The sequence below is a fragment of the Oreochromis aureus genome, linkage group 10 (genome assembly GCF_013358895.1).
Source record: "Oreochromis aureus strain Israel breed Guangdong linkage group 10, ZZ_aureus, whole genome shotgun sequence".
Classification (NCBI taxonomy): Eukaryota; Metazoa; Chordata; class Actinopteri; order Cichliformes; family Cichlidae; genus Oreochromis; species Oreochromis aureus.
The window spans coordinates 33,972,180-33,981,870 of record NC_052951.1 but is presented as its reverse complement, the minus strand read 5'-3'; the positions used below and the strand labels follow the sequence as shown (position 1 = coordinate 33,981,870).

At 48.2% G+C, this 9,691-nt stretch overlaps 1 long non-coding RNA gene across 1 annotated transcript in view; it reads left to right on the top strand.

Moving 5' to 3' along the window:
• The first annotated feature begins 454 nt into the window (after positions 1–454).
• LOC120442401 overlaps positions 455–9,691 on the top strand; it is a 30,120-nt gene continuing 20,883 nt past the window's right edge. Inside the window, exon 1 of the long non-coding RNA XR_005614718.1 lies at positions 455–476. This is a non-coding gene — a long non-coding RNA (uncharacterized LOC120442401). The remainder of the gene's footprint in view (positions 477–9,691) is intronic.

Here is a 9,691-nt window from a genome sequence, read left to right as displayed (position 1 = left end):
TGTAGGTGTGTAAACTTCAAATATCTGCTCGTTTTATCAAGACATCCCATATTAGCGACAATTCTCTTAAGTGTTGCTGATAGCCGGCTAGCTAGCTAAGCCGCTAGCTTGCTAAGCCGCTAGCTTAGCTAGCTAGCGCCCCTTCGTGAAAAACCACCCAGGCTTGGCTGATAGTGAGGTGGCTAAAATTTGTTTAATCGCCCGATCGCTCGGCAAGGGTCTGTGTCTTAGCTGGACTTATTTTTCGTTTATATGGGCCGATGATGCTGGTCGATGTGGAAAAAATAACTGAGTTGTTTGGTGGTGGAGCTACAACAGAGGGCAGCTATCCACCGGTGTGTGACAGAAAGGACATGCCGCGAACGAGACATACAAGGCGGTGAGGCTACCGCCGATCGTCCGGTGTTTGCTAACGCGGAGGTCAATCGTGGATCAGGGAAAGCGAAGGCAGGAGCGTGAGGTGAACTGAATTTCAGGTAAGAAGTTATGACCTGCACTCTATTTGGGTCAGATATAAACCGAGTTTAGGTGTAGTTTATTTAGCAGCAGTTCTCTTACGTGTTGCTGATAGCCGGCTAGCTAGCTAGTGCCGCTAGCATAGTTAGCTAGCACCGCTAGCGACCCTTCGTGAAAAAGCACCCAGGCTTGGCTTATATTGAGGCGGGTGAAACTCGTGTCAGCACCGGTCGCTCGCCGACAGTATGTGTTTTAGCTGGACTTATTTTTCGTTTATATTGACCGATGATTTATTTATTTATTCATTTTAGTAACGGTATAAACAGTGAAAGGTGGTGGATTGGCCAGATGTAAACTTCAAATATCTGCTCGTGTTACCAAGACATCCCATATTAGCTCTGATGTTTTCGGTGCCTGCAAAGAGCTAGACAGGTAGCTAGCTAACCCGAGCTGGCTGTCTTTTTGACTCAGGGTCATAGCTGGACTTATTTTTCGTTTTTATGAGCCGATGAGGGTTTTTTTAGTAACGGTACAAACAGTGAAAGGCGGTGGATTGTCCAGATGCTGGTCGATGTGGAAAAAATAACTGAGTTGTTTGGTGAGTCGCTGACGCGGAGCTACAACCGAGGGCAGCTATCCACCGTGTGTGTCAGAAAGAACATGCGGGAACGAGGCGGCGAGCGACCGCCGATCGACCGGTGGTAGATCGTGGATCAGGAAACCGAAGGCAGGAGAAGCAGGCGGCTGCCGGTCGGAGCGTGAGGTGAACTGAATTTCAGGTAAGAAGTTATGACCTGCACTCTATTTGGGTCAGATATAAACCGAGTTTAGGTGTAGTTTATTTTTCTTGTGCTGACTTTTTACAATCAGTTATAATAACTCGTACTGCGTGGTAGCTAGCACGATGGAGTTTATGACAGCCTCCCTGTCATTCTCTCGCCTGTTCAAACTTCAGTCATGAAACTGATCAATGATCGGCTTTTTCTCTCTTGTTTGTTTATCGCGCTAAACAACAGCAGCACGCTTAAGCTTGATCAGCTGTTGTTAGAATTCATTTGATTTTAATTTCTAGTATCAGCTGATGTTTGCTGGAGCCACAGCTGTAGAAGCGGCTGGTCGAAACCAGGAGATGACCTTACTGAATCATCAGAGCTGAACTGGTGATGGAGAAACAGGTTTACCTTTTTTTTAGGTAACATGAATGAGTTGAAGGAAGTTATGAACTGTTTCTGAGAGAAATAAACACCAAGCTCCTTTTTTATTTAGCTGACAGCTGGTAACTGTGCAGGGGTGGATCTAGCAAAGCTTTTGCCAGGGGGCCAGGTAGGGCATTAACAGAGAAAGGTGGACACAAAGATATACTTTTCTTTCTTACTCTCATACAGGAGTGCAGAATTATTAGGCAAGTTGTATTTTTGAGGAATAATTTTATTATTGAACAACAACCATGTTCTCAATGAACCCAAAAACACATTAATATCAAAGCTGAATGTTTTCGGAAGTAGTTTTTAGTTTGTGTTTAGTTTTAGCTATTTTAGGGGATATCTGTGTGTGCAGGTGACTATTACTGTGCATAATTATTAGGCAACTTAACAAAAACAAATATATACCCATTTCAATTATTTATTTTACCAGTGAAACCAATATAACATCTCCACATTCACAAATATACATTTCTGACATTCAAAAACAAAACAAAAACAAATCAGCGACCAATATAGCCACCTTTCTTTGCAAGGACACTCAAAAGCCTGCCATCCATGGATTCTGTCAGTGTTTTGATCTGTTCACCATCAACATTAGTGCAGCAGCAACCACAGCCTCCCAGACACTGTTCAGAGAGGTGTACTGTTTTCCTCCTTGTAAATCTCACATTTGATGATGGACCACAGGTTCTCAATGGGGTTCAGATCAGGTGAACAAGGAGGCCATGTCATTAGTTTTTCTTCTTTTAAACCCTTTCTTGCCAGCCACGCTGTGGAGTACTTGGACGCGCGTGTGATGGAGCATTGTCCTGCATGAAAATCATGTTTTTCTTGAAGGATGCAGACTTTTTCCTGTACCACTGCTTGAAGAAGGTGTCTTCCAGAAACTTGCAGTAGGACTGGGAGTTGAGCTTGACGCCATCCTCAACCCGAAAAGGCCCCACAAGCTCACCTTTGATGATACCAGCCCAAACCAGTACTCCACCTCCACCTTGCTGGCGTCTGAGTGGGACTGGAGCTCTCTGCCCTTTACCAATCCAGCCACGGGCCCATCCATCTGGCCCATCAAGACTCACTCTCATTTCATCAGTCCATAAAACCTTAGAAAAATCAGTCTTGAGATATTTCTTGGCCCAGTCTTGACGTTTCAGCTTGTGTGTCTTGTTCAGTGGTGGTGGTCTTTCAGCCTTTCTTACCTTGGCCATGTCTCTGAGTATTGCACACCTTGTGCTTTTGGGCACTCCAGTGATGTTGCAGCTCTGAAATATGGCCAAACTGGTGGCAAGTGGCATCTTGGCAGCTGCACGCTTGACTTTTCTCAGTTCATGGGCAGTTATTTTGCGCCTTGGTTTTTCCACACGCTTCTTGCGACCCTGTTGACTATTTTGAATGAAACGCTTGATTGTTCGATGATCACGCTTCAGAAGCTTTGCAATTTTAAGACTGCTGCATGCCTCTGCAAGATATCTCACTATTTTTGACTTTTCTGAGCCTGTCAAGTCCTTCTTTTGACCCATTTTGCCAAAGGAAAGGAAGTTGCCTAATAATTATGCACACCTGATATAGGGTGTTGATGTCATTAGACCATACCCCTTCTCATTACAGAGATGCACATCACCTAATATGCTTAATTGGTAGTAGGCTTTCGAGCCTATACAGCTTGGAGTAAGACAACATGCATGAAGGGGATGATGTGGACAAAATACTCATTTGCCTAATAATTCTGCACTCCCTGTATAAAATATTTAGCTTTTATTAAATAGTTATCTGAATCTTACAACCAAAGTTTGTATAATAATACACAAGATTGGCTGTAGACCATTGTTCATCATTCAGAACACTATGTAAAAATAACAAAAACAAAAGTGAATGCGAAAGTGCATACATATTTATTTTATGTGTTTGATGTGTGTCGGGCGTGGTCTGCAGTGCCGCTGCAGGAGAGGTGGACCCACGGGTGTAAAGTCTGTGCTCTCTTGGCTGTTTTTTGGGTGTGTGTTGGGCTATGAGTTGAAAAGCTACGGCTGCCTGTGTGGGTACACCAACCATGTGTGAAAAGTGGTCCATAACGTAATGCTTCAAAGCATGTTCATGCAAACATTGTTGGGGTCTGCCGTGGTACAATGGGACTTCTGCTCATGAACCTCTGTGCACAGCGCCTGCAAATCGGGGCTGTCTGAAGTCACCTCATCTTTACCCAAAACTGTAAGCTGTCATCTGTGAGGCGCGAGCGGTGTTTGTTTTTATCATAATTCATGGTGGAGAATGGCTGCTCTGCTGAGTTTTGCTCTCTGTAGCCGTATGAATGGCAAACTACACTGATTAGCAGCGGCATAGGCACACATAAAATTTCTTCTGAAATTTTCGCTTTCTAGTTTTAGTTTTTACTGTTTTCTCCTTTAAACTTTATTTCAATAATTGTTAATGTAGCGCAAAAGTTCACAAAAATGAGAATTAAATGAAATCGGTGTGTAATGCCACAGCAGGCCCGTCAGGCCCGTGGGCAATTAATTTTCAAAAGGGGCCACAGGAGAAACTGGAACAGTTGTGAAAGCTGACTCAGTAAACTGAACTCTGCTCAATATGAATATTTTGTCTTTGTAAGCTCCTGCTGGTCTGAGTATCTACAGTAAGCTGTTTTCTGACCGGAGTGTTTTTTGGTGGCTGAAGTGGGTCAAACTGCATTTAAATTTGTTCTCACGTGGGCCGGTAAGCAATTAGGAGGTACAAGCTCGGGTCTTTATACGGTCTGTGGTAGTGATGTAAGCTGAAGTACCAGCTTTTCTGGTACTTTTCTGTTTTCTTTTTATTAATGTAGGGTCTCTATTTGGTGCTATAATAGATTTAATACCGTATAACCTGAGATTAATTAATGAAGGAGTGAATCATCTGCTTAGAAAAAGTTCATGCCTTTATTGCTAAAAACATCATGGCAGTAAGCTGCAGCTAAAGGAAAATAAGATGAGCTCCTGATCCTGTCCTGCAAAGTATTACAGAAGTTATTGCTGTGACTACACCACACGTGTAAATGTGTGCATTGCTTTTAGATATATATACTCACAGTACTGTGCAAAGGTCAGTGCCACCCCTCATTTCTGTATATTTTGCTTCCAAGCAGCCAGACCTTCTTGTAATGTTTTGAAGTGCTCTTGAGCAATAGTTCTCCAGCTTTCTGAAAGCCTTTACTTTTTTCTTTAGACACTGGCTCTTTGAAACAATATGTTGTGTTTATGAAGCCACTTCTCTCTGACTTATAAATGACTGAAGTATAAAAAGGCTCCTAAGTCAAGGGAGAAGGTTGAGTTAGGAGCAGGGGAAGTTTGGATGTTCGCTCAGTTATTATTCATATAATTTTAAATTGTCTTAACCCAGAAAATGTGACTGAAATGGCCACATTATCTCTTGATGTTCTCCAGATGTTGGCAGAGGTTCAGAGAGCAGTCAGACTCAGTGTTAGGTGGACTCTGCCTTTTTTTCTTTTGTAACTGTTTTCAACAGGGGGAGTAACAGAAATGACTCATCAGCTGTTGTGATCCAGCTGTCAGGAATGTCTTAAAGACATAAAGACCTGGATGACCTCTGTCACCTAATTCTCTGCTTCTAAATTCAGATCAAACTGAGGTTATTTTATGCGGTCCTGAAAATCATAGAACTATGGTATCTAAGATAAGACTTTGAGATAAGACTTTATTGATCCCAATGCAAAAATTTCTTCAAAAATTCTTCCTGTTAAAAGGGAGTTTTTCCTTCCCACTGTCGCCAAAGTGCTTGCTCATAGGGGGTCATATGATAGTTGACTTTTTCTCTGTATTTATTATTGTACGATTTACCTTACAATATAAAGTACCTTGAGGCGACGGTTGTGATTTGGCACTATATAAATAAAAGTGAATTGAATCCCATTCTACAGCATATTCATCAAAGGTGGGTCATGGTGGAAGGAACCATATGCCTTCAAAGCTGCATCAGAAATATTGGATTCCTGGTGCTTTGATTAGAAGCATTATGTTGAGATGTGTGATCTGCAGAAGGCTTCATAGAGCTGCAGGCCAGCAGCAGATGGCTGACTTGCTCGAAAGCAGAGTGACCCCTGAGAAACCCCCATTTAGCTTTGTTGGAGTGGACTATTTTGGTCTATTTGAAGTGAAGCGTGAGATTAGTCTTGTGAAGTGCTCTCCGTGAATCGCTACCTTATCGTGGTGGAGGGGTTTGTGTGTCACAGGGATCCCAGGGGCTATGTTGTCTGGGGGCTTTTGCCCCCTGGTAGGGTCTCCCATGGCAAATTGGTCCTGGGTGAGGGACCAGACAAAGAGCGATTCAGAAGACCCGTATGAAAAGAACATCGAGGGAACAGTTTACCCTGCCGGGATAGGGTTACCGGGGCCCGCCCTGGAGCCAGGCCCGGGAGGGTGCCCGAGGGCGAGCGCGTCTGGTGGCCGGGCCTTAGTCCATGGGGCCCGGCCGGGCACAGCCCGAAGAGGAGACATGGGCCCATCCTCCGCAGGAGCCCACCACCCGCAGGAGGCGCCATAGGGGTCGGGTGCATTGTGTGTCGGGCGGCGGCCAGGAGCGGAGGCCCTGGCGGACCGATCCCCAGCTGCCAAGACTGGCAATAGGGACATGGAATGTCACCTCTGGGTGGGGAAGGAGCCTGAGTTAGTGCGTGAGGTTGAGAAGTGCCGGCTAGATATAGTCGGGCTCGCCTCACGCATGGCTTGGGCTCTGGAACTAGTCTCCTGGAGAGGGGCTGGACTCTGTCTCAGTCTGGAGTTGCCCCTGGTGAGAGGCGGCGGGCTGGGGTGGGTATTCTAATATCCCCCGCTTGCTGCCGGTATGTTGGGGTTTTTCCCGTGGATGAGAGGGTTTGTTCCCTGCGCCTCAGGGTCGGGGACGGGTCCTGACTGTCATCTGCGCTTATGCACCGAGTGGCAGTTCAGAGTACCCAGCCTTCTTAGAGTCCCTGGGGGTGCTGGAAGGTGCCCCACCTGGAGACTCTGTTGTCCTGCTGGGAGACTTCAATGCTCACGTGGGTAACGACAGCGAGACCTGGAGGCGTGATTGGGAGGAACGGCCTCCCTGATCTGAACCCGAGTGGTGTTTTGTTATTGGACTTCTGTGCAAATCACAGTTTGGCCATAACGAACACCTTGTTCGAACATAAGAGTGTCCATAAGTGCACGTGGCACCAGGATGCTCTAGGCCGCAGGTCGATGATCGATTTTGTAATCGTATCACCAGACCTGCGACCATATGTTCTGGACACTCGGGTAAAGAGAGGGGCTGAGCTGTCAACTGATCACCACCTGGTGGTGAGTTGGATCAGGTGGCGGGGAGGACGCTGGACAGACCCGGTGCACCTAAACGCGTGGTGAGGGTGTGCTGGGAACGTCTAGCAGAGGCCCCAGTCCACGAGATCTTCAACGCACACCTCCGGCAGAGCTTCAACAACATTCCGAGGGAGACTGGGGACATTGAGTCCGAATGGACCATGTTCAGCGTCTCCATTGCCGAAGCTGCTGCATTGAGGTTGGTGCCTGCCGTGGTGGTAATCCCCGAACCAAATGGTGGACACCAGAGGTGAAGGGAGCCACCAGGCTGAAGAAGGAGTCCTATCGGGCTTGGTTAGCCTGTGGGACTCCAGAGGCAGCTGACAGGTATCGACAGGCCAAGCGGAATGCGGCTCGGGCAGTGGCTGAAGCAAAAACTCGGGTGTGGGAGGAGTTCGGAGAGGCCATGGAAAAAGACTTTCGGACTGCCTCGAAGAGATTCTGGCAAACCGTCAGGCGTCTCAGGAGGGGAAAGCGGTGGTCTACCTGCACTGTGTATAGTGCTGGCGGTGCGCTGCTGGCGTCAACTGAGAAAATTGTCAGACGGTGGAAGGAATACTGAGGACCTCCTTAATCCCACTGACACGTCTTCCGAGGAGGAAGCAGAGTCTGGGGCGAGGGGAATGACCCGCCAATTTCTGGGGTCGAGGTCACTGAGGCAGTTAAACAACTCCTCGGTGGCAGAGCCCCTGGTGTTGATGAGGTCCGCCCGAGTTCCTGAAGGCTCTGGACGTTGTAGGGCTGTCCTGGTTGACACGCCTCTACAATGTTGCGTGGAGATCAGGGGCAGTACCCTGGACTGGCAGACCGGGGTGGTGGTCCCTATCTTTAAGAGGGGGAGACCGGAGGGTGTGTTCCAACTACAGGGGATCACACTCCTCAGCCTCCCTGGGAAAGTCTATGCCAGGGTGCTGGAAAGGAGAGTTCGTCCGTTAGTCGAACCTCGGATACAGGAGGAACAATGCGGTTTTTAGGTCCTGGTCGCGGAACACTGGACCAGCTCTTTATCCTCTCGAGGATACTTGAGGGTGCATGGGAGTTTGCCCAACCAGTCTACATGTGTTTTGTGGACTTGGAGAAGGCATTCGACCGTGTCCCTCGGGTGTCCTGTGGGAGGTGTTGCGGGGAGTATGGGGTGTCTGGCCCATTGCTACGGGCCATTCGATCCCTATACAACCGTTGTAAGAGTTTGGTTCGCATTGCCGGCAATAAGTCGGACTCGTTTCCGGTGGGTGATGGGCTCCGCCAGGGCTGCCCTTTATCACCGATTCTGTTCATAATTTTTATGGACAGGATTTCTAGCGCAGCCAAGTGGCGGAGGGCTTTCACTTGGTGGCCTCAGAATCTCATCTCTGCTTTTTTATGGATGATGTGGTTCTGTTGGCTTCATCGGGTGAGGGCCTCCAGCTCGCACTGGAACGGTTCGCAGCCGAGTGTGAAGCAGCGGGAATGAGGATCAGCACCTCCAAATCTGAGGCCATGGTTCTCAGCCGGAAAAGGGTGGAGTGCCCACTCCGGGTCGGGGATGAGTTCCTGCCCCAAGTGGAGGAGTTTAAGTATCTCGGGGTCTTGTTCGCGAGTGATGGGAGAAGGGAGCCGGAGATCGACAGACGGATTGGTGCTGCGGCTGCAGTGATGCGGACGCTGCACCGGTCCGTCGTGGTGAAGAGGGAGCTGAGTGCAAAAGCGAAGCTCTCAGTTTACCGGTCGATCTCGTCCCGACCCTCACCTATGGCCACGAGCTGTGGGTAGTGACCGAAAGAACGAGATCGCGGATACAAGCGGCAGAAATGAGCTTCCTCCGAAGGGTGGCTGGCCTCTCCCTTAGAGATAGGGTGAGAAGTTCGGCCATCCGGGAGGGGCTCAGAGTAGAGCCGCTGCTCCTCCACATCGAAAGGAGCCAGTTGAGGTGGTTCGGGCATCTGACAAGGATGCCCCTGGGCGCCTCCTGGGTGAGGTGTTCGGGCATGTCCCACTGGGGAGGAGGCCCAGGGCAGACCCAGGGCAGCGCTGGAGAGATTATATCTCTCGGCTGGCCTGGGAACGCCTTGGTGTTCCCCCGGTTGAGCTGGAGGAGGTGGCTGGGGAGAGGGAGGTCTGGGCTTCTCTGCTTAGGCTGCTGCCCCCGTGACCCGATCTCGGATAAAGCGGATGAGGATGGATGGATGGATGGAAGTGCTATGGAGTTATTTTTTCTTGTTTGGCGATAAGAGCAGTACATATTGAGGTCGCCTCATCTCTTGACACGGATTCTTTCATTAACGACTTACAACGTTTCATTGCAAGACTAGGTCAGGTTCAATTCCTGTGCTCCGACAATGGGACCAACTTTGTTGGCGCAGAGCGCGAGCTGAGACGAGAGTGAAATCAGGAAAAGATCTCTGATGCGCCATCTTGAAGGGAGTGAAATTGATCTTTAATCCTCCAACTGGATCACACCATGGCACAGCATGGCAACGGTTAATTTTTTTCCATCAGAAAGGTCCTTAATTCCACCCTGTAGACACAGCATTTAACAAAGAAGGACTCCAAACTGCTCTTTGTGAAGTCAAGTCAATCCCCAACAGTAGACCCAATACACTGGAATCGACCGATCCAAATGATTTGGAAGCTTTAACACCAAACCACCTCCTCCTTCTCAAGTCCAACGCATGTTTACCACCTGGTCTGTTCCAGTTCCAAAAGTGATCTCTATGCATGAAA